Genomic DNA, 25178 nt, shown 5'->3' with positions numbered 1-25178 from the left:
ATTGAGCATCTTTTCTTATGCTTATTGGCCATTTGTGTATCTTCTTTGGATAAAATGTCTATTCAAACCCTTTGCCCATTTTAAAATTGTGGTCTGTGTGTGTGTGTGTGGCTGTCTGTCTGTCTGTCCATCTGTTAAGGTCAGGGTCTCACTGTGTCACCCTGGGTAGAATGCAGTAGCACATCATGGCTCACTGCAGCCTCAACCTCCCAGGATCCAGGGATCCTCCCCCTCAGCCACCCGAGTAGCTGGGACTATAGGCACATGCCAACACACCCAGCTAATTTTTGTATTTTTTTGTAGATAAGGAATTTTGCCATGTTGCCCAGGCTGGTCTTGAACTCTTGGGCTCAAGCGATCTACCTACCTTGGCCTCCCAAACTGCTAGGATTATGGATGTGAGGCACCTGTGCCTAGCTGTGTTGTTTTTAATTATTAAGTAGTTATAAGAGTTTTTTAAAAATATATTTTGGATACAGCTGTCTTCAGATATATGATATACAAATATTTTCTCCCATTCTGTAGGTTGTCTTTTCACTTTCTTAATAGTGTCCTTTGAAGGACGGAAGTCCACATTATCTATTTTTCCTTTGATTGCTTGTGCTTTTGATGCCATATCTAAGAAAACATTGCCTAATCCAAGGTCAAGAAGATTTATGCCTTTATTTTCTTCCAAGAGTTTTATGTTTTTAGCTCTCATGTTTGGGTCATTGATTCATTCTTAGTTCCTTTTTGTGTATGGTGTGGGGTAGGGGTCCAGTTTCCTTCTTTTACTTGTGAATATTCAGTTGTTCCAGCACCTTTTGTTGAAAAGATATTCTTTCCCCATTAAATTGTTTTGGCACCCTTGTAAAGTATCATTTGACTATACATGTAAGTAAGGGTTTGTGTCTTGAATCTCAGTTCTATTCTGTTGATCTAAAGGTCTAGCATTAAGCCAAGCTACTCTACTTTGATTACTGTAGCTTTGTCGTAAATTGAAATCAGAAAGTGTGAACCCTCCAACTTTATTCTTCCTTTTCAAGATTATTTTGGCAATTCTGGATCTCTTATTACCAGATTTCTTGCAACAGGTTCTCCTTTCATATCTTACCTCTGTACAGTCTTATTAACTTTTCATGCTAATTTATCTGAAGTTACTTTCTTCAAAGTCACTTATAATCTTTGGCCTAATTCAGTCATATCTCACCCCTCCTTTTTAAATCCTTTTTCAATTCTCTAGAAAACTTTCTCCTTTCCCACTTTCTGGTCCTCCTTTTGATATTTTGCCCTCATAATATTTCTTTTTGTTTTCCAGCAGGTAGTGACCACTTCTCATGTTCTAAGCACCCTGTTAATCTCTGGAAAAGAAAATTCCAATAAACACAATCCTCATTCTCATGTTGCTTATGATAAATAATATTAAGAGAGAGGCAGGTCCGTTCATGCTAATCTCTGTCTTTCATAAAGGAGAATCTGATTTTTGTTTTTGTTTTGATTTTGATAATTCATGTTGACTTAAGTGTTTTTAAACTTGAAAATAATAGTTTAAAAGAGTGTACTTATATTAAAATAATTGTAAAATATAAAGCAAGCACTATCTATATGGAAAAGTTCAATACAAATTAATTGAACGAACAGCAAAAATCTAGCTCTAAAAAGTGTTACAAACATACCTACGCATAATAATAATAAAATATATGAGTAGTTTAATATATCTTTTATTTATTGTTCACTTTCACTCCTTTATTGATTTATCCCAAATAAATGTATTGAGTATTGTGTGTGTTTTTCCAAAAACAAATTCTCCAATTATTCAGCACCAATTTGGTCTCCAACAATTGAATTCCATTCTGACAGTAACTGTTCGAAGTTATTGTAGACCCCACGGTTTAAGGTCTCAGTCCCGTAAGACTGTCCCCACTTCGGATGCCAGCCACCAATAGGGTCTCAAGGTTACTCACACTTCTGACAGGCTGAAACTAATCAGAGGTTCCCACAACCCCCTGCAGTTTCAGTTATTTGTTAGAATGACTCATTGAACTCAGGAAAGTGCTATGCTTACAGTTTATTATAACAGATACAAATGAGCATCCAGTGGGTGAGGTATATAAGGCAATGTGTAATAGGATTCTGAGCATAGGAGCCTCTGTCCCCATGGAGTCAGGGTGTGCTACCCTCTCAGCACATGGATCTGTTTACCAACTTGGAAACTCTACAAATCCCATAATTTAGTGGTTTTTATGGGGGTTTAATTACATAGGCATGCTTGATGAAAATTTGTACTGGGTTTGAATGTCCCTTCCAAAAATCATGTTGAAACTTGATGCTGCCATTGTAACAGTATTAAGAGGTGCAGCCTTTAAGATGTGATTGGGCCATAAGGGCTCCACCTTTATGAAAGGATTAATGCGCTTACCTGGGAAGTGGGTTTGTTATCTTGGGAGTAGGCTCCTGATCAAGAGGTGGATTTGATGGATATCCTCTCTTTATCTCGGGCACTCCCTTGTCCTTCCATCCTGTTATGATGGAGCATGGAGGCTGTCACAAGATGCCAGTGCTATGCTCTTGGACTTCCCAGCCTCCAGAACTGTGAGCAAAATAAACTGCTATTATTTATAAATTACCCATTTGGTGCCAGTCTGTTATAGCAGCAAAATAGGAACTAAGACAATTGGCCATTAGCAATTGAACTCAGTCTCCAGCCCCTTTCCCCTCTCTGGAGGTCAGGAATAGTACTGAAAGCTCTAACTCCCTAATCATGTGGTTGGTTTTTCTGCAGAGCAGACCCACGATGATGCTGTCCAGCTGTCCCCACCCCATAAATCATCTGTTTAGCATAAAAGACAGTGAATTCCAGGGTTTTTAGGATTCCTGTACCGGTAACTAGGGGTAAAGAGCAAATATTTATTACTACACCCCAGCATCTACTGTATATTATAGGGAAGGAAAAATATCTTTCTTTCTACACATCCTAGATTCATGGCTAAGCTTCCTGCACATGCTGTTTCTCAGATTTCTTTAGCTTAAAATATTCAGTATGTTACAGTGTCATGTTTTTTGGGAGAGCATTTCCTAAACCCCATCAGTATCAGACATAATCCCGGCTTTTCTGAAATTTGAAGACAGAAAACAAATTGATAAAAAGAAAATCCTGACTGAGGCTCACTGGTTCACTTGCAGTCAGGAGTTCAAGACTAGCCTTGTCAACATGGTGAAACCTCATCTCTATTAAAAATACAAAAATTAGCCAGGCATGGTTGCAGGCACCTGAACCTCAGCTACTCGGGAGTCTGAGGCAGGAGAATCTCTTGAACCCAGGAGGAGGAGGCTGCAGTGAGCTGAGATCATCGTGCCACTGCACTCCAGCCTGGGCAACAGAGTGAGTCTCCATCTCAAAAAACAAAAAAAAAAAAAAAAAAAAAAAAAAAAAAAGAAAATGCTAACAATAGGGGATAAATTATTCAATGATAAAGATATGCATAGCATCTTATGAAATATTAGGATTACCACACTTATCCAACCTGCAGGGAGTGCAATGGAGTGCAGCTAGAATTGGAAGGGAGAGGTCAGAGGTTAAAAAGTATTTCTGAAGAAGGTTGCTTTTTGCCTGACAAGTGGAAATAAGACAGAGACAGAGAAAGGGTGAAAAATGTGCTGGGATATAAATGGCAGGAAAAGGTCAGTCAAGGTGAGGTCACTATCTTCTCAGAGTGATATATAGGAAAGATTTTCAAATTGAGTATTACTTATACTTTTTATGTCCTGCCTTCTGTACTGTGAAATCCCATTAAAAATACTGTAATGAGGCTAGGCACGGTGGCTCACGCCTGTAATCCTAGCACTTTGGGAGGCCAAGGCGGTCAGATCACGAGGTCAGGAGTTTGAGACCAGCCTGGCCAACAGTGAAACCCCGTCTCTACTAAAAATACAAAAATTAGCCAGGCATGGTGGCGGGCCTCTATAGTCCCAGCTACTCTGGAGGCTGAGGCAAGAGAATCGCTTGAACCCAGGAGGCGGAGATTGCAGTGAGCTGAAATTGTACCACTGCACTCCAACCTGGGTCACAGAGCGAGACTCTGTCTCCAAAAAAAAAAAAAAAAAACTTTAATGAAATTCTGTTTTCTAAAGTGAAATTGATTTCTAAGTAAGAACATTCTAAGTTTTAAGTTTTAAACCATAGATAAGAATCTTTATTCTCTTTACACTGGCATTGTACCTCAGAGTAAGGTGAGGCACAGATAATATATACAACTTAGTTTAACAGATGTATATTGAAAGCGTACTATATGTCAGACACTGTGCACAGACTTTATTTCATCATGGATTTTTTTTTTTGTATTTTAACCTATTGACCTGGCTTATTTGAATTAAGGTAGACAACAATAAAAATGATCTCACAGGTGAATTAACTGCTGAAAATGACCTAATTTTCATTTATGAACTTTTTTTTTTCTTTTTATGAGACAGGCTCTTGCTCTGTCACCCAGGCTGGAGTCACTGGGGTGGTCATAGCTCACTGCTGTCTCAAACTCCTGGGCTCAAGCAGTCCTATCACCTCAGCCTCCTAAAGTGCAGGGATTACAGGTATGTGCTACCACATCTGGCTACGTTTTTGAAATACTATGACAATAAAATAGTTAGAAAAGTGAAATCATTTTTTATTTTGAATCTAAAAAGTATATTTTTAAAGTTTAAATATCTCTTATTATATGTTACTTTGTAAAATCCTAAATCTAACAACTTTTAAAAATGCGTATATTTTATTTGTATCTTTTTATGTTTTTTCTGCTTAGTATTAGAAAACTTGCTAGGGAGTTGGGTAATTATAGAAGTTTAGCATTCAATTTGTTTCTTATTTTTATTAAAAGTTTTTTACCTGTCTTGCCTAGGTATGATAGGAAAAGGAAGAACAGAAACTGCGTGTGTTGCAAAAGTTGATATTCTTTGAATTGCTCCCCAATCATTATTTCATCTTGAATAGCTCATGTCATAATTTTTTCAGAGACTGTGGGTAGCCATTCTCTGTGAATAATTCTGTCTTTTATGCTTGTTTAATTCATTAGCAGTTTGAGAATAATAATCTATTTTTCATTTAAATCTTTTTTTGGTTGTTTTGAGAACAATGCTGAGTAGTGTAAATATGTAATGCTTATGTATCATTTATAATAGAGATATATGTTGAAATTGTAAGTCAAGGCATAATTTGTTATGGAATAGATGACATCTCTTAATCGTTTAGTAAATGCTGCCAGTGCATCAATAAGTAGAAAAAAAAAGATCATCTCAAGTAATCTAGTGTCATGAAAACCCTAATATAAGGGAGAACTTAAAATAGTATAGTAAAACTCATGTATTAAGATAGTAGTGAATTAAAATTTATACCTAATCAATTTAGATATTCAAGTGATTAAGTTTGACAACTTTTCATGATCTTGTCCTCTTCTCCCAGTATTATTGTTTTAAATTCAGCTCTTAAGAATCACAATTAGGAAACTCAGAAGTTTTATTTTCACTTTAGCTGCTAATTGAATCTGGTTAATTAGTCTGAGCATTTATCAGTATCTTCTATTCCTATAACTTTAAAGAAACATGTTGCCTGTTCAGTCCAGAGTAATTCAGGCACTGTCAGTCCAGGCAACCATCTTAGCCACTGTTGAAAGAGAATAAAACTAGTATTACTTTTAAAGTTCAAAATAAAAGAGCTTTTTTTTTTTTAACTTTTCAGTCTGCATGAACTCCTTTCTCATGAATGAGAACTTAAGAACTCATTTAAATAATTTATAGTTAAATACATATAAATACAAATTTGATCATTTTCAGCAGTTGATTCGTCTGAGTGATAATTTTTTTTGTTGCATACCTTAATCCAGTCATGATGAAAAAATTACATGCTTTTTCTTTTTCAAGCTATAATCTATTGATTTTGATAGTTTTTGTTGAAAGGCTGCATGCTGTTTTAATATCTATCTTTTTCTGATTATTTAACAATTTCAAGTTTTTGTTGAATGTTAACAATATGATTTTCTATGGACATCAGCTGTTCATTAGCTAGGCAATACATCTGATGGGTGAGGAGGAAGAGAATTCACCAGAGACAGATGAAGGAATGGAGAGTGACTGCTTAATTGGTATGGTGTTTCTTCTGGGAATGATAAAATGTTCTGGAATTAGATAGTGGTTATGGTTGCACAACATTGTGAATGTACTAAAACCGCTGAATTGTACACTTTCCAGAGATTAAATTGGTGAGTTTTATCTCAAAAAAATTTATTGTGATTTTTATTTTTAGTTATTTTTAGTTATTTAAGACCGAGTCTCGCTCTTTCCCCAGGCTGGAGTGCAGTGGCCCAAACTCGGCTCACAACAACCTCCGCCTCCTGGGTTCAAGCAATTCTCCTGCCTCAGCCTCCCAAGTAGCTGGGACTACAGGTGCGTGCCACCATGCCCAGCTAATTTTTGTATTTTTAGTAGAGATGGGGTTTCACCATGTTGGTCAGTATAGTCTCAATCTCTTGATACCGTGATCTGCTGACCTCGGCCTCCCAAAGTGCTGGGATTACAGGTGTGAGCTACCATGCCCAGCCTGATGTTTAAATTGTAATATTGTAGGGAGGGATACCTGAAACATGGGGAATACTGTTACTCTGGATATTTTAAACTTGTCCTGGAATTAAAATAATGTACAACATTCTCAAACCCTCTTATTTTAGCTGCCAAAATGCCCAAGAAATATGCCATGACGAATTCTGAAAGATGTTAAAGAAATAGTCCTACAAAACACATTGAATTTATTACTGGAATTTTTTTTTAATTATTATTATACTTTAAGTTCTAGAGTACATGTGAACAATGTGCAGGTTTGTTACATGTATATACTTGTGCCATGTTGGTGTGCTGCACCCATCAACTCATCAGCACCCATCAACTTGTCATTTACATCAGGTATAACTCCCAATGCCATCCCTCCCCTTCACCCCTCCCCATAATAGGCCCCGGTGTGTGATATTCCCCTTCCAGAATCCAAGTGATCTCAATGTTCAGTTCCCACCTATGAGTGAGAACATGTGGTGTTTGATTTTCTGTTCTTGCAATAGTTTGCTGAGAATGGTTTCCAGCTGCATCCATGTCCCTACAAAGGACACGAACTCATCCTTTTTTATGGCTGCTTAGTATTCCATGGTGTATATGTGCCACATTTTCTTTACTGGAGTATTTTTGACAATTCAGCAGAATGACTTACCTCAGGTCTCAGTAACAAAAAACTGTGCTTCTTTCAAGAAAATGATTTATTTTTACCTTATGAATACTGTAAGTGATATAAACAAATAAAAGCTGTATATGACAGCCATTTCTTCTTTGCACTGATGACCAGGAAACTAAAAGCCATGTATTTATAGGTCCCCTCAGTAACAAAGGCTACAGGGTCTTGTTAAATGATTTTTTTTCTTTTTTTCTTTGAGACTGGGTCTCGCTCTGTCTCCCAGGCTGGAGTGCAGTGGTGCTATCTCGGCTCACTGCAACCTCTGCCTCCTGGGTTCAAGCGTTTCTCCTGCCTCAGCCTCCCAAGTAGCTGGGACTATAGGCACACACCACCATGCCTGGCTAATTTTTGTATATTTAGTAGAAACAAGGTCTCATCATGTTGGCCAGGATGGTCTGAAATTCCTGACCTCAGGTGATCCACTTGCCTTGGCTTCCCAAAGTGCTGGGATTATAGGTATTAGCCACCATGCCTGGCCCCTGATTACATTTTTAATTCCATCCTTATTCTTAACCTCATCCTATTTCTTTCTCCATTTCCTTAGTTTGCGTTTTATTCTGTATATTACGTACCTTAGTATTTTACCTCACATCTTATTTTAGAACAGTAAAAGATACAAAATTACAAAAGGTTTAAAAGGATCTTATAATTAGAGGGGGGAAAGTTAAAAATGCAAATGTGTGTTTGAGTAACTTATATATATTACACAAATATGTAATTAGTAGTCTTTCTAACTTTCAAATTCTTAACTTTTTTAAGGAGACAAGAGAACAAGTGGCAAATAGTTAAATAAGCAAAGGGAAGGGTACTCTGGAAATAAGGAAAATTAATGTAAATGATTGATATATGAATGGCCTGTTAGGTGGTGAATTATAGAATTCAGGGATAATGAAAATTCAAAAATGGAAATGGGTCAACACTGCAGAGGGAGAAGGGGAAGCACAGTGGAGATATTTTCTTAAATTGCAGGCTTTGCTTTTTGTCTAAGGTTGATTCATCTAAATCCAACTGTGATTAATTAAATCAAAGGCTGTACATGACATTTTTATACTGTTCAACTGCACGTATATAGCTTAGAAGGACATGGCTGTCACATCATAAGATACGTCAACATTGCCGGGTGTGGTGGGTCACACCTCTAATCCCAGCACTTTGGGAGGCTGAGGTGGGCGAATCACCTGAAGTCAGGAGTTCGAGACCAGCCTGACCAACATGGAGAAACACCACCTCTAATAAAAATACAATGTCAACTACTTGGAAGGCGGAGGCAGGAGAATCGCTTGAACCCAGGAGGCGGAGGTTGCTGTGAACCCAGATGGAGCCATTGCACTCCAGACTGGGCAACAAGAGCGAAACTCTGTCTCAAAAAAACAAAAAACAAACAAACAAAAAAACACGTGTCAACATTGCTTTATGTAATATTTTTAACATGGCAGCCTATTACAAAATAATATTGTTTCTAAATGATTTTTTAATTATCTATTTGTGGTATTTCCCTTCATGATTTTCAATATAGTTTCCATAGAATCCTTCAATTAGTTTCATGTCTTATATTTATTACCTTTGTATTTCCAGCAGCAAGGACAGATATAAGCTTTCTCTCTTTTTCTTTTCTTTTCTTTTTTTTTTTTTTTTGAGACAGAGTCTCACTCTGTTGCCCGGGCTGGAATGCAGTGGGGCAATCTCAGCTCACTACAACCTTGCCCTCCCTGGTTCAAGCGATTCTCCTGCCTCAGCCTCCCAACTAGCTGGGACTACAGGCGCACCACAACGTCTGGCTAATTTTTGTATTTTTGGTAGAGATGGGGTTTCACCATATTGGTCAAGCTGATCTTGAACTCCTCTGACCTCGTGATCTGCCTACCTCTGCCTCCCAAAGGGCTGGGATTACAGGTGTGAACCACCATGTCTGGCCTTAAGCATTTATTAGATGCTTAGTAATCACTGATTTTGCTTCTGCAATTTTTGCCATCATTTTTTCTCTCTCTCGATCATCTCATCAGCATATGTGTTATACTGTCTCCCATTTTAATACAAAAATAACTTTGAAGACTCCACTCCCCCTCCAGGTATAGTACCATTTCTTTTCACCCTTCAGAGCAAAACTCCGTCAGAGTTGTCCATATATGCTGCTTTCATATCCTCATCTCACTTTCTCTGCTTTTTACTGTATTCATTCTTTTGTCCTTACCACTTCACTGACAACATTCTTGTCATAGACACCAGTGAAATTTATCTTGAGGCCGGCATGGTGGCTCACGCCTGTAATCCCAGCACTTTGGGAGGCCGAGGCAGGTGGATCATCTGAGGTCAGCAGTTCGAGACCAGCCTGGCCAACATGGTTAAACCCCGTCTCTACTAAAATTACAAAAATTAGCTGGGTGTGGTGGCGCACACCTCTAATCGCAGCTACTTGGGGGGCTGAGGCAGGAGAATCACTTGAACTCACGAGGCGGAGGTTGCAATGAGCCAAGATTGTGCCACTTCACTCCAGCTTGGGTGACAGAGTGAGATTCTGTCTCAAAAAATAATTTATCTTGCTAAATCCAGTGGTCATTTCTCAGCCCTCATGTTGTTTTCCCAGCAGCATTTGTCATACTTTGTCATGTTGTCTTTCCTGAAACTCTTTACTTGAGTACTTAACTTTGTTAAGATCACACTCTTGGTTCCTTACTACTATTACCACTACCACCACCAGCAATCCTATTTCTATCCCATTGTTCTTTATCTCAAAATTTGGCAATGTCATTTACCCAGTTGACCTCACCAAAACCTTGGAATCATCCTTAATTATGTTGGGTTTTTTTTTTCTTGTTTAGTCATCAGCAACCAAATATAAAAAATAATTACTTTTTTCACCACCAATATGGCTACCATGATAGTCTTCTTTTTTCTACCTGAGTTACTATAGTTGCTTGACTGGTCACTGTGTTTTGATTCTCCTTTCTGTCCCATATCCCCAAGATTATTCCATATGCAGTGGTTAGAGTGTTGCTGTTTTTTTTTTTTAATCGAATCACATCATTCCCATAGTCATAACATCCCATATGGCTTTCAGCACATGTGGAATAACATCTAGAGTATTTACTGTTGCTTTCCAGGCCTTCTATGGCCTCTGCCTTGCTCTCCTACCCCCTATCTTACTCTGCACTAGCCCTGGGCATTCTTGTCATTTTTTGAAAACACCAGGCCTTCTCCCCTCAGGGCCTTGGCACTTCTGTTCTATCTAGAGTCTTCCTTTTTACTTCATTAGCAGGGTAATTATCTTCTCAGAGATATATCCTTGCCATCATTTCACCTCTTTACCCTTCAGTGTAGTACTTACCACTATAAGAAGGATAGTTTGCAAAAATGATATTGTAGGTCTCTACTGCGAAAATGTAACTTCTCTGAAGCACAGCCTTCGTCTTGTTGACTGCTATACTACCAGGTCTAACACAGTATCTGCCACATTGAAATCATTTGATAAATATTTACTGAATGAACAAAAGAATGATTCGATTCATGTCTTAATGAGTGAATCAGAAAATGTTAAAATTGGATTGTGATTCATATTCTGATTTTCACACTTGTTAAGTTTTTTTTAATTGTAGTAAAATATACATAACATTAAATTTACCATTTTAGCCATTTTAAAGCGTATTCAGTGGCATTAAGTATATTTATTCATATTGTTGCACAACCATTACTTTTTTCATCTTCTCAAACTGAAACTCTGTACCCATTAAATAATAACTCCCACTCCTCCTTCCCCTAGTCCCTGGTAATTATCATTTTACTTTCTGTCTCTATGAATTTGACTGTTCTAGGTACCGTATATATGCAGAATCATACTGTATTTGTCCTTGACTGGCTTATTTTACTTAGCATATAATGTCTTTAAGGTTCATCCATGTTGTTGCTGTTAAATATTTTTAAGTGGCATTTTTTCACCAAGTACATATAAATTAATTGTATGTATGCCTTACACCCCTCTTTCATCCGTGACCCTCAAAAAATGTTACAAATGTAATTAACTAAACCACAATATCCCTTGTGAAGTCAATAATTACAGTATTGCAAACTGAAGAAGTACTGATAGATTGCCTAAAGTACATAATGAATATATGCCAAAATTCTGTGTAAGGACCAGGGTTATGTAGTCCCTGTTGAAAACATTAGACCAAATTTTTTGTTTGTGATGAAATTATTCTAAGTTCTAGGAAAAACCAAGAGCAGTAATCATTATTTAATTTCTCTAAATATTCATAGCAGTGTTCTTTGAATAAAAGAGTAAAATACAAATTTTCTGAAACTTAATATTTATTAGTGACAACTTCAGTTATTTGATCTGACTAAATATTTCTTTGATCTCTGTATTATTAGAGTGCATGATTATTTTTCCAGTCTTCACAGCCATAGTCTGAAATTGATTTTTGAAGATGTGGGTTGGGATAGCATCATGTCTGTTCTTTAGCTATGGTGCTTGAAAACTTTGTAAAACTGTTACCTTATGTCTGTCTTGATTGCTGGCTTATTCGAGTGATATTTTTGTAAAAAAGCAATCTTGTGAGGGTCAAATTATCTGTCAATTTGGCATTTGTGGGCAGGACCAAAATGGACTCTAATTTTGATATAAAAAACTAAAAATTTCTATAATCAGACAATGTGCTTTAACTTAATATTAATTCCTAAAGGTTTAACGTAAAGCTGTCTGTGGGTTGCTACAATTTGAATTGAATTCCCTAAAAACTTATAGTTAGAGAAATAAAAGTATATATAACTAAAACAAAACATAATTTTTCTCAAATGAAACTTCATTGTATTACTTCACCCAAGTGATTGGTTCACTTTTGGATATTGTGTATACATTAACCTCAAGAATGTTTCAATAGCAGTTGGCAGTGCTACTACCTCCTTCCTCTACTGGAAGCCCATTTGTGGCTCTAAAATGGAAACTTAAGAGGGAGTGAGTAAAGATGTTGAGAAGTGCTAACCAGTCTTGAAAGAATAGAGTGGTAAAGTGTGGGAAAACAGGCAGCTTATGTGTGTGTGTGTTTTTAAATTTACACAGTCTAATAGCCAGTTGTGCTTCATTTCTGTGGTTTTTTATCACCAGCAAAACAAAGAAGTTGTCATCTCAGCTCTCGCTAAACTTCATATAATAAGGCTTTTGTAAGTTGTCTGAAAATTTTGTGATTCAACCTATGGGAATTATACCTTTTTTTAGAGAAGTTTCAGTCACACAGAACAATAAAGACAAGTGATGCAAATGAAGAATGAAATGCTTTTTGATGGAATGCCAGTTTTTTGCAGAAAGGATAGTGTAATTATTGATACCTCTCAGTAATTTATGGAAATGCAAATTTAGTTTCAGTCATAATAGTACATGAGAAAACAAAGTAAAGCAATTCTGCCCAGCTGACCAATGTAAAGCAAATTGCAGCTTTTAAATACCAAGCAATAATGATGCAATCTGAAGAGGTTAAAAACTCAGTTCTCCAAAACCCAAGATTCGTTTCCCACAGAAGCTCTATTATACATTAAAGATTCTATGGTAAAATAAACCCATTTCCCCAAACATAAATTTGAAAGACATTTGAAGATGTAAGAATTCCTCTCCTCCCAACTTGGAGCACTTTTATTGAAATGTACATATCCTACCAAATAGAACTGAGGTTTTCTTTTTCCAGTTATAAAAAATGGAGAAAACAATTTTTCAAATATTTAGGAGGACCATTTATGGTTCAGTCCAGATATGGCTTCTGAAATACATAGTAGTACCATCTGATATGGTAGCCATAAGCCACATGTGGCTATTTAAATTTGAGTAATTAAAACTAAATAATATTTAAAAGTTAGTTCCTTAGTAACACCAGCAATATTACAAGTGCTCAGTAGCCACATTTCGCTATAGGCTACTGTCTTAGTTGCTATGAAGGAATACTTAAAGCTGTGTAGTTTATAAAGAAAAGAGGTTTATTAAGCTAACAGTTCTGCAGGCTGTACAAGAGGCATGGTGCTGTCATCAGCTCAGCTTCTCATGAAGGCTGCATCAAAATATGGTGGAGAACGTCAAAGGGGAAGCTGGCATGGGTGAGAGGGACCAAACCCAAAGGTCTCTTGGCTTTATAACAACTCAGTCTCACAGGAACTAACCCATTCCCTAAGAACCAATCAAGTCTTCAAGCAAGAACTCACTCATTACTGCCAGAGCAGCACCAAACCATTCATGAGGGATCCACCCCCATGACCCAAACACCCTACCTTATGCCCCACTTTCCTGCAATATCACACTGGGGATAAAATTTCAACATGAGATTTGGTGGGTACAAACAAACCATATCCAAATCATAGCAGGTATATATTGGACAGCAAAGGCACTGAACATTCCCTTCATTGCAGAAAGTTCTGTTGCACAACCCTGGATAGATCACATTGTCACCAGTTTCCCAGTATATAATTTTCTATTATTTTCAAGTATCCTCCCCTCCTGCCAAAAAAGTATTGCTTATATCCTAAGCCTGTGATTTTTTTTTCCCTACTGAATAATAATCTTCAAATTTAAAAAGTCAGTATTTGAAATGATTAGCAAGTTAGGGTTTTAGCCGGGCATGGTGGCTCACGCCTGTAATCCCAGCACTTTGGGAGGCCAAGGTGGGTGGATCATGAGGTCAGGAGTTTGAGACCAGCCTGGCCAAGATGGGAAACCCTGTCTCTACTAAAAGTACAAAAATTAGCCGGGTGTGGTGGCAGGTGCCTGTAATCCCACCTACTCGGGAGGGTGAGGCAGGAGAATCGCTTGAACCTGGGAGGCGGAGATTGCAGTGAGCCGAGATCACACCACTGCACTCTAGCCTGAGTGACAGAGCAAGACTCCATCTCAAAAAAAAAAAAAAAAAGTTGTTCTATAAAAATATTGTTAAACCTTAAAAATAAATGCCAAAATATGTACAGTTGACACTTTAAAAAGAGAATGATAAAGACAGTCCTTAACTTCTCCATGTCCATGGTCTATAATCTAAGATAACAACACTGATACATCTACAAATAGCACATGATTTGTGAGATTATTTTTCATATATAAATTTTGAAAATAATTTTTTTATTGTATAACCATACCTTGAAAAGAGCATAGAGCACACACAAAAAATCAACCTGATATATAAATGAATGATTAAATATTTTGTGTTGATTACAAACAAATTTCAGGATTAATCAGCATTACTTCTGTGTTAAGATTGAGCAAAGTGAGAAAAAGCAGATAGATATTCTATTCATTTATTTCATTGATTCCTTTTACTGAGGTAGGTATGGATGAATGTCCATCCTTTGTAGGTATGTAGTATTGTAGTTATCCATAGTTTGTAGGTATGTAGTATTGTCAAGGAAAGGTTAAAACTTGAGTATGTTAAAATTGAGTACATAAAGACTTTGTTTTGGGGCAGAGCATGAAGAAAAATAAAGATAGTACATGCTGATTGCTAGAAAAATACTCATAGGATTGCATATCATGACTTAAAATTCTTTTCCCACATTGGTAGGTGGGTAATACTTGTAGATGTTTTCTGGGGGTTAATATTATTGAGATTTTTCTCTGTGCATATTTACTAAAACAGTGACTTGTAGAGAAGTAGCATATAACCAATACATTAGTTGAATTATGTTTTCATAAAATGTAACATTACTTTTTATATGTGTAATTTGAATACGTTTCTTAGTTTTGAAATGATTTGAAAGAATTACCTTTTGCTCGTAAAAGCCACTTAGGATTTTTATGAGCAGCTTTAAGATTAGTCTGGCTTCATCCTCTAGTGTCGTTTTAATTTCACGTGTTTTTTTCCTCATGCAATTGCAAGTACCTAGTGAGTCATGTATAAAAATTGCTATCATGAGGAAGGAATGCCTTTACTAGTTTTTTATCCTATGAGCTTTAGTACTTTAAGTAAACTGTATATATTTTAACTGTAGATCTATCCTTAATTAACTTAAAATTTTTCCAAAAAATCAAAAGTAAAATGGAATTTATCTTTTATTCAGATATGCATAGTTTGAGTGTAACTGTTTACAATAGTTTTAATACCTGTTTTGAATCACAGGGTTTTATAGAAGTAGTTTTTTCCTTCACAAGACTTCTTGTATTGACTCTGTTACCATCAAAAGACTTATTTTTGCATTGATTAAAGTTGAGAGCTTAATGTTAGGCAAGTAGGTCCTTGAAAGCAGTTTTTTGGATACAGAGAGAATAATGTATTTTATCTACGTGGCCACCTTCTTTTTTTTTTTTTTTTTTCTTTTAGACAGGGTTACTCCTTCACCCAAGATAGAGAGAGCTCGCTGCAGCCTTGACCTCCCTGGGCTCAGGTCATCCTCCTACCTCAGACTCATGAGTAGCTGGGTGGGACTACAGGCATGTGCCACCATGCCTTGCCAATTTTTCTATGTTTTGTAGAGAGAGGGTTTCACCATGTTGCCCAGGCTGGTTTTGAACTCATGGGCTCAAGCCATCTGCTTGCCTCAGCCTCCCAAAGTGCTGGGTTTACAGGCGTGAACCACCCGCACCTGTAACTGCCTTCTGATCTGATTTGGTATGATAGGGGTAGAGAAGGTTAGTTTAAAGAGAATGTTTCCTGTCTTATCTTCTTTTACCCCTCTAACATTTTTACCCCTCTAAAACTGTTCAATATGTTTTTCTCTTTGGAAATCTTTCTTCATGTGCCTTTATTCATTGTATTTTCTATGTCTCTACTTCTTGAACTTAAACAAAACAAAAAACCCTGCAATTTTACTTCTTATTTCCCATGGGCCCTACTTACAGGTCTCTGCCAAATTATGCTGGCTGTTCTGTTTTTTCTCCATATTCCCTTGGTGAACTCACCCACAGTCTTGGCTTGAACTGTACTTTTATGTAACCGATTTTCAAATCTTGGACTCTTCTAAATTTCTACCTGCTGGTGGGAAGTATCTTCATTTGAATGGCCTCTGGTAACACTGGCCTGTCCTACTGTTCTAAACAAAAGTCACCCCACCCTACCACTGCAGATTTCTTTCATTATGTTAGTGGGAACCTTTGATGTAATCTTTCACTCTTTTGCTGTCCTTGTTCCTAATACTTAGTTTAGCATGAAGCCTTCTGGTTTCACCATTTAAGATTTGGGTTTCCCATTCCCTCTGCGTTTTCTCATCTTCACTATCCAGACCTTCATTATCGTACACCTTTAATTCACTACCCCCGCTTTCCCATCACCCCCTGCCTTGCTTTTTTTTTTAAGCTTCCCAAATGCTTCTTGCAGTGACTTAAAAACGCATACCAAGTTGTTATGGCATATTTTCTTTAAATAGGTAGTAATTCTTGCAAGAGTTTCTACTTAAATTTTCTTTTGGCTCCTTTGTAGCTCTTGACATAATGCTGGATGTAGTAGGAACTTGATAAGTACTTGTTCACTCATTCATTCAGCAGCTAATTAGCTATTGGGTTCCAGGTACTATATGTTCCTTCAGGAAGTTAAAGCTGACAACAGCCTCTGGTGGTAAAGAAAGGCCTCTCTGAGGAGGTGGCATTTGCTATGAGACCTGATTGAAGTGAGAAAACCGGTCCTATGAAGAGGGCAGAGGGAAGAGCAAGTGTCAAGGCCCTGAAGTGGAACAAATTTGATATGTTTGGGGATTATCAAAAGGGTGCTTGTGACTGGAACATGGTAGAAACAGGAAATGCAGTCAGGGCACAAGGTAACAGAGGGCCTATGAGGTCATGATAGTAAGCATTGTGGGTTTTATTCTAAGAGCTGCTAACGCCATTGTACGGTTTTGAATAAGGGAATGATGTGATTTGATTTACTTGCTTTAAGAACAGATGTAGGTACTTGAGACCGGGAGTTTGAGACCAGCCTGGGCAACATGGTGAGACCCTGTCTCTCCAGAAAAAAAAAAAGAAAGAAAGAAAGAAAAAAAATTAGCAAGGTGTAGTGATACACACCTGTAGTCCCAGCTACTCAGGAGGCTGAGGCAGGAAAAAAAAAAAATAGAAGTAGGGAGGCTATAATGGTAAGATAGGAGAGCCAGTAATCATGAACTAGTAAGGTAACTAGCAGTAATAGTTTTTGAATTAAGAACAGAGTGAGGAAGAGTAGTTGGTAGGGTGGACTAGGTGAAAGGTCAGAGGTAAAAGAGAAACCAGGAAAAACTCAGTTCTTTGTGTTTAGACAAGTCATGTATCATTTCTAAATTCTGTTTTCCTGGAGTCTATAATAAGGAATATCTCTTTCCTGCCCCTTTGAAGGAATCGTTACGAGGATCTGATGAAATAACACCTGAAAGCCCATTAGGAACCTTAAAATGCCATAACCATGTCTTACTTTTTAACACTAAACGTTTCAGGGCTTATCTCAAATTAGACTTGTTAATAAAGAAATTTCCAGGCCGGGTGCGGTGGCTCTTGCCTGTAATCCCAGCACTTTGGGAGGTCAAAGTAGGTGGATCACTTGAGGCCAGGAGTTCGAGACCAGGCTGGCCAACATAGTGAAACCCTGTCTCTACTAAATATACAAAAAGTTAGCTGGGTGTGGTGGTGCACACTTGTAGTCCCAGCTACACAGGAGGCTGAGGCACAAGAATCGCTTGAACCCATGAGGCAGAGGTTGCAGGGAGCCAAGATCGCACCACTGCACTCCAGCCTGGGTGAGAGTGAGACCCTGTCTTGAAAAAACAACAACAAAATTCTAAAAATTTAGATTTCACAGGGATAAACTGGAAGCCATTTATAGCTTAGGAAATATTTTTTTCCTCTTCTGAATTATTCCCAGTGATATTTTCAATCTTTTGATAATTTTGTCACTATTCATAAACATTAGCTTGTGGTAATGTCTCCAGTATTAAGTAGATGACATTTTGGTTCTCATCTGTACTGATAATCATAGACAGAAAAGTATTTATAAATAATACCTAATTGTCTTCAGTTTGTGACATATTTAAGATATTGTTTTGCTCTTCTTAGTACATTTTTATTTGTCTTGAAGACAAATAAAACTTGTAACCCAAATGTCCTATAGTTTATTTTTTAATATGTTATGTTCACCCTAGGGTGTTGGTGATTATAAACAAAACCATGACCTGCCATACTATAATAAATAATGATCTATAAATAAACTCCAGTCCTTTTGTGCTTATTTTTGTCATGCTAATTATATGGACCCTGATACTGTAGGTTAATTTCAGTATGACTTATGGCATCAAGAAAGACACAAATTTTGAACAAACTTTTTAGTTTCTGAAATTTCTTAAGTATGCTTCAGCTGATTGCTAATTCTGTTTTCCTATTGCAGGTTTCCCAACAGTGATGTCACAAGATTGACCACATTGATCACAGTAAGACCAAAATGATAGTTAAGCTTTTAAGGAAGTTTGGTTTTCTCTGAGAATGAGAATTGACCTAGAAAACATTTATAATTTGAAATTATTATTTCTTTTGCTAGCCAGTTGAGTGTTAACATTTTAAATGGATCATATCTTATACTTCTAGCTAGTTACTTAAATACTTTTAAAATATTGCTTTAAAGGATTTAAAAAACATTTAAAATGAAAATTACTTTTAATTTACAACTGAAATTATAGGCCTAAATATACTAAATTATTTCAGTGTGAGTTAAACTCTGAATGTCATCTGTTTTGAGTTTTGAGTTTTACTGAAAAATGGCAGAAAGGTTAAGGTGATTCCACATTAGGAAATACATATAAAAGTAAATTACTTGAGATTGTAATGAATTATTAAGGAAAGATTATGAAAATGTAGCATTGGTAGGCTGGGCGTGGTGGCTCACGCCTGTAATCCCAGCACTTTGGGAGGCCGAGGTGGGTGGATCACCTGAGGTCGGGAGTTTGAGACTAGCCTGGCCAACATGGCAAAACCCCGTCTCTACTAAAATACAAAAATAGCTGGGCATGGTGGCACACACCTGTAATCCCAGCTACTCGGGAGGCTGAGGCAGGAGAATCACTTGAACCTGGGAGTTGGAGGTTGCAGTGAGCTGAGATTGTGCCCACTGCATTCCAACCTGGGCAATAGAGAGACTTGGTCTAAAAAAAAAATATATATATATATATATAATATATACACACACACACACCACATATATATAGCCTTGGTAGAGTTTTTAGGCATCTTGCTTAAATTTCTTATTGATATTTATAGGATTTGTAGAGTCTTCCAGATATGGAGCATTTTTTGATAAAGATGGTTCTCTTAAGGAACTGATACTTTTTAATTTTAAGTGTTAATTTCTGTTGTGTATAAGGACATATATTACCTAAAGAAAAACTTTACCAGGGCCTTTATCCACATTAGAAAATTCTAAGTGATAAAATCTGAATTACAATCATGAACGTTATATCATTTTAAAAAAATTCTCTTAAATAACAGATAAATTTGTACTAAATTATTTACTCCATGATCCTGCTGCTTCTTTAACTCTGTTTTAATTTAACTCATTAAATCCAGAAGCATTATTAGAAGTATAAATTCACATATAGATAATGTTTGTATTTATGTTCAATCATTTTTTTTTAAACTGGTTCATTTGTTAAGTTTAACATTTTGCAGAGGCTAGAGAGAAATTTTATTTTTAAAGGCTTTATCATCATAATTTTGTCTACTAATACTTACAGCATATTTATTCATTTTCCTAAGGCAGCATTTTAGCTTTGTTTGATCTGTAGCTCTTTCCTTGTTTATTTTTTCTTAATTAGAACTTTATTGCCCCAACTGAATATTTCATAAGAAAATATTGACATATTTCTATAGAAACCTTCTGTTCAGCATCTAGTGCTTTACAACCAAAGAAGTTAACATTAGCATTAAATGAAACCTTTTTTAAAACTGAAAAATGCTGACTCCCACAGCTTATTTTTGTTTTAAATTTTTTTCCCACAGTTTATTTTTAGGGTAATATTAAGAGAGTAATTAATTGCAACTGATCAAAATCCAAGAATTTCAGGAAGAGAAGTGATATTTAATATTATTAGATGTTAAATATCAGTTAAAGAGTAAGAAGTGTTCATTTGAGAGGTTCATAAGTGACTGATACTAGAAACCTTAACTTTGTTATGTCACTGTTATGAGGCTTTTGCCAGCCCTTTGAGTTAAGGAAAGAGGGTAGATTTCAACATTGATTCAGGTTGAGAGTACTAGTGAGAGAGTAGTTCAAATATATGTTTACCATGTGGCTGGAATAAAATGAGGCCAGGAAAGGGCTGATTTATCCAAAGGAAGTAGAGAGGTCAGGAGACTAGTCATAGATACATAAACTGGTATAATGAGATGACATAGTAAGAACTAAAGGTAAAATGTTATGGTTAGAGAGGGGGATTATATTATGGGCTGTTTCAGAGCTGAAGTGTAGTAGCTATTTATATATTATGTAATATACACTTTATATATGTTTTAATCAAAATTTTCAGAAGTCAGGAGAATTTCTGTTTTTTTCTTTGATGTCACAATGTATATAAATGTCAAAACCTTTTAACTGATCTCCCTTCTTCCTGGCCATTATCAATTCCATTGAAACTTGTACACAACTCCCAGTTTAATCTGATTAAAGCATTGCTCGGTTCCTTTTATTTCTCTACTTGAAAACGTGTGGTGGCGGCCGGGCGCGGTGGCTCAAGCCTGTAATCCCAGCACTTTGGGAGGCCGAGACGGGCAGATCACGAGGTCAGAAGATCGAGACCATCCTGGCTAACATGGTGAAACCCCGTCTCTACTAAAAAAAAATACAAAAAACTAGCCGGTCGAGGTGGCGGGCGCCTGTAGTCCCAGCTACTCGGGAGGCTGAGGCAGGAGAATGGTGTAAACCCAGGAGGCGGAGCTTGCAGTGAGCTGAGATCGCGCCACTGCACTCCAGCCTGGGCTACAGAGCGAGACTCCCGTCTCAAAAGAAAAAAGAAAAAAAAAAGAAAACGTGTGGTGGCTTGTCATTTTCTGTGTGATCAAATCCAGACCTTCTAACTTGGTATTTAAGATCCTTCCTCAGTTTGTCTTCAGCATATTTTCTTTTCTTTCTTTGTTTCCTTTTTTTTTTTTTTTTTGAGACAGAGTCTCACTCTGTTGCCCAGGCTGGAGTGCAGCGGTGCAATCTTGGCTCACTGCAACCTCTGCCTCCTGGGTTCAGATGATTCTTCTGCCTCAGCCTCCCAAGTAGCTGGGATTACAGGCACGCGCCACCATGCCCAGCTAATTTTTGTATTTTTAGCAGAGACAGGGTTTTACCATGTTGGCCAGGCTGGCCTCGAACTCCTGACTCAAGTGATACACCCACCTTGGCCTCTCAAAGTGCTGGGATTACAGGAGTGAGCCACTGTGCCCAGGCTGTCTTCAGCATATTTTCTATTATTCAAGAATAAGAATGGTATATTCTACCTAATGTGGACTACGTTCCCTACCTTGGATACACGTTTTGGCTCCACACTTACATTCATGTTATTCTCTTTACCTAGAATATTGTTTTTATTTTCACACTTAAAAATAATTTCTTCTGGTGAAATCAAACTTTCTCTCTAATAGCATATCCACATATAATCATCTCCCTGAGGTGTTCCCTAATCAGCCTAGTTCTCTGTTCCTAATAATTTGGTAATGCTTAATTTTTATTACTCCAGTGTTACTGATAACATAATTGTATTTAAGATACTTATTTTAATACACATCTTCTTACTATATTCAGCAAATGTTTGTTGGCATTCATGATAAAGCAGAAAGTGCTAAATCAATTACTATCTTTAGTGTTCTTATGTTAAAATTGAAATAAGGATATTAATAAATTAATATAATTTAACCACAGGAAGCAGGGTGGATAGAAAAGAGCTTAGATTTTAGAACCAATAGAGTTCAAGTACTAATGTCACTGTGTACTAGTGGTGTGACTTCCAGCAAGTCAGCCTCTTTGTGCCTCAGTATCTTCATCTATAAAACGATGCATTATTTGAATTTAAAAGGATTATGAAATTTAAATTCAGTTTTTTTTAGCTTTCCTCCCTCTTCCTGATAGAACTTTATGGCTTACTCCTTTACAGATACACAAGGGACGTGAAATCAACCATAAAGATCAGTGATATATCCTAAACATTCAAATTTACCTTACTTACAAATTGTGGCCATTTTGTCTGTTTTAATAAATAGATTTCTACATTATGTATATTAGTGATAACTTTATTGACTTTCAGCAAGTTTCAGCAAGGAGGCCAATTAGACCTGTTAATGTTCTTTTATTTGAGGAAAAGGGAGTGACAACTAGACAACTAGACAGACAACTAGAATGGCAACATCTTAAAAAACTGGAATGAACTATAGAATAGTTTAGAGTACTGTGCATTCCCCTTATGTAATGGGTGAGAAAATCAAGGTTTAGAGAGCTTGAGGGAAAGTAGTGCACATAATAGTTAAGGACATGGACTTAGGGTTAGAAAAACCTTTGTTTTTGTTTGTGTTCTGCTACTTCTGTAGCTGTTGTGATCCTGAGTCAATTTCTTAGTCTAAGACCCAATTTTTTCTAGAGTAGGGATAATATTATTATGTCTGGAATATTAAATGAAACATTGCTCATAAAGCACTTAGCACAAAAGATGGCACATACTACATTTTTCTTACTCTCATCATACTCATCAATATCTGTAAAGTTACTTGTTTAAAATCACATGATTTGAGAACTTGGACTAACCTGACTTTGCTTTATCCTGTTAGAATTTTTACTGTTCTGTTTTGTGATTAGTTCTTACTTGATTAAAGATGTCTAAACAGCATTTATAGAAAGTATAATAAAATAATTCAGAGGTTATTTTCTTAAATCTCCCTTAATCCTCTGTCTTCTCTGAGTGTATTTGTGCAGTTTCATATACATGCAGTTTTGTTTATATGTAATTTCATTATTAGAGTGGCTATATTTTATCTTCAAATACTCTTAATATTTTACTATATATTTAATAATCTGTCACAAGGCAATCTTTTTTTTTTTTTTTTTGAGTCTGAGTCTCACTGTCACCCAGGCTGGAGAGCAGTGGCACGATCTCGGCTCACTGCCAGTTCTGCCTCCCGGGTTCACACCATTCTCCTGTCTCAGCCTCCTGAGTAGCTGGGACTACAGGCGCCCACCGCCATGCCCAGCTAATTTTTTGTATTTTTAGTAAAGATGGGGTTTCACCATGTTAGCCAGGATGGTCTCCATCTCCTGACCTCGTGATCTGCCCACCTCGGCCTCCCAAAGTGCTGGATTACAGGCGTGAGCCCCTGCGCCCGGCCGGCAACCTTTTAAATAAAGTGACTTTTTCTGTTTTTATTAAAATTTCTTGGTTGGGCACAGTTGCTCTCATTCCTGTAATCCCAGCACTTTGGTAGCCCAACATGGGGGATTGCTTGAGCCCTGGAGTTAAAGACCCACCTGGGCAACATAGTGAGACTTTGTCTCTACAAAATAATAAACAAAATTAGCTAGGCATGGTGGCTCAAGCCTGTAGTCCCAGCTACTCGGGAAGCTGAGGTGGGAGGATTGCTTGAGTCCAGGAGTTCAAAGCTGCAGTAAGCCAAGATTGTACCATTGTACTCCAGCCTAGGCTACAGAGGAAGAGCTTGCCTCAAATAAGAAAATTTTTTTTTCCATTTTTCTTCTTGGTAATTTTATTATGAATATTACTTAAATTTTGTAGAGATACATCTCTCCCAATAGTAATACTTAATAATTGAGGTTTAGAAGGAATTGCTATATAACGTTATAGTGTACATACTGTCAGAAATATTGGTGTTAGATAGTAAATTTAAAATGTCAGGTACCTACCACAGAGAAGATATAACCAAGTATGGCAATGATTGATAGTTGTCCTTAATACTGATTTTCCCCCCTCTTCTAATTTTTTTTCCAGTATATTACTACCTAGAATAAAAACATCATTTCCCCAGTCTCCCTTGCAGCTAGATATAGTAATCTGACTAAACTTTGGCAAGAGATATATAAGCAGAAGTAGTGTGTGCAACTTTCAGGATGTGTCCTTAAAGGAATGGGTGCACATCCTCTTTTTTGCCCCTTCCTCCTTGCTGGCTGAATTGTGAGCATAATTGGACTGTGAGTGGAAACCCTATACTGAGAATGGATTTTTAAAGCAACAGTAAGAAAGAAAATCCTTACTAACAATGTTACACTGTCCATACTGGCCTGCCTATCCCTGTACTTCTTTGACATGACAGAGATAAAACTCTGTATTGTATGAGCCATTCACTTTTGGGCTTTCTGTCACTCATGGCCAAAACTAATCCTGATAGACCAAGATAGCTTGACGAAGAATGTTTATGCCATTGTGGCTGGGTGTGGTGGCTCATGTCTGTAATCCCAGCACTTTGGGAGGCTGAGGTGGGTGGATCAGGCAAAGGTGGGCAGATCACTTGTCTGGAGTTTGAGACCAGCTTGGCCAACATGGCAAAACCCCATCTCTACTAAAAATACAAAAATTAGCCAGGCATGGTGGCACATGCCTGTAGTCCCAGCTGCTCGGAAGGCTGAGGCAGGGGAATTGCTTGAACCCGGGAGGCAGAGGTTGCAGTGAGCTGAGATTGCACCCCTGCATTCCAGCCTGAGCTACACAACAAGACTCCATCTCAAAAAAAAAAAAAAAAAGAAAGAAAAAATGTTTATGACATTGTTAAAATGTCTTTTTTTTTTTTTTTTTTTTTTTTTTTAACATCTCACTTGTTTTATTTGAACTCTACTGTCTCCATGGTTTAAGTCAAGCTTGTTCATCCTGTGGCCTGTGGGCCACATGCAACCAGGACAGCTATCAGTGCAGCCTAACACAAATTTGGAAACTTTGTCAAAACATTATGAGATTTTTTTTGTGTGATTTTTGTTTTTTGTTTTTTAGCTCATCAGCTATCGTCAGTGCTACTGTATTTTATGTGTGGTTCAACACAATCCCTCTTCAT

At 37.1% G+C, this 25178-nt stretch overlaps 1 protein-coding gene across 42 annotated transcripts in view; it reads left to right on the top strand.

The window, feature by feature from the left end:
* Positions 1–25178, top strand: part of BAZ2B (bromodomain adjacent to zinc finger domain 2B) — a 315913-nt gene that overhangs the window by 43270 nt on the left and 247465 nt on the right. For all 42 annotated transcript variants that reach the window (XM_077957047.1, XM_077957045.1, XM_077957032.1 and 39 more), the window contains exon 2: positions 18544–18586. The gene's annotated coding sequence lies outside the window, so the exon portion shown is untranslated. The remainder of the gene's footprint in view (positions 1–18543; positions 18587–25178) is intronic.

The sequence above is a fragment of the Macaca mulatta genome, chromosome 12 (assembly GCF_049350105.2).
Source record: "Macaca mulatta isolate MMU2019108-1 chromosome 12, T2T-MMU8v2.0, whole genome shotgun sequence".
In the NCBI taxonomy this organism is placed as follows: Eukaryota; Metazoa; Chordata; class Mammalia; order Primates; family Cercopithecidae; genus Macaca; species Macaca mulatta.
This window is presented reverse-complemented; position numbering and strand designations above follow the sequence as displayed.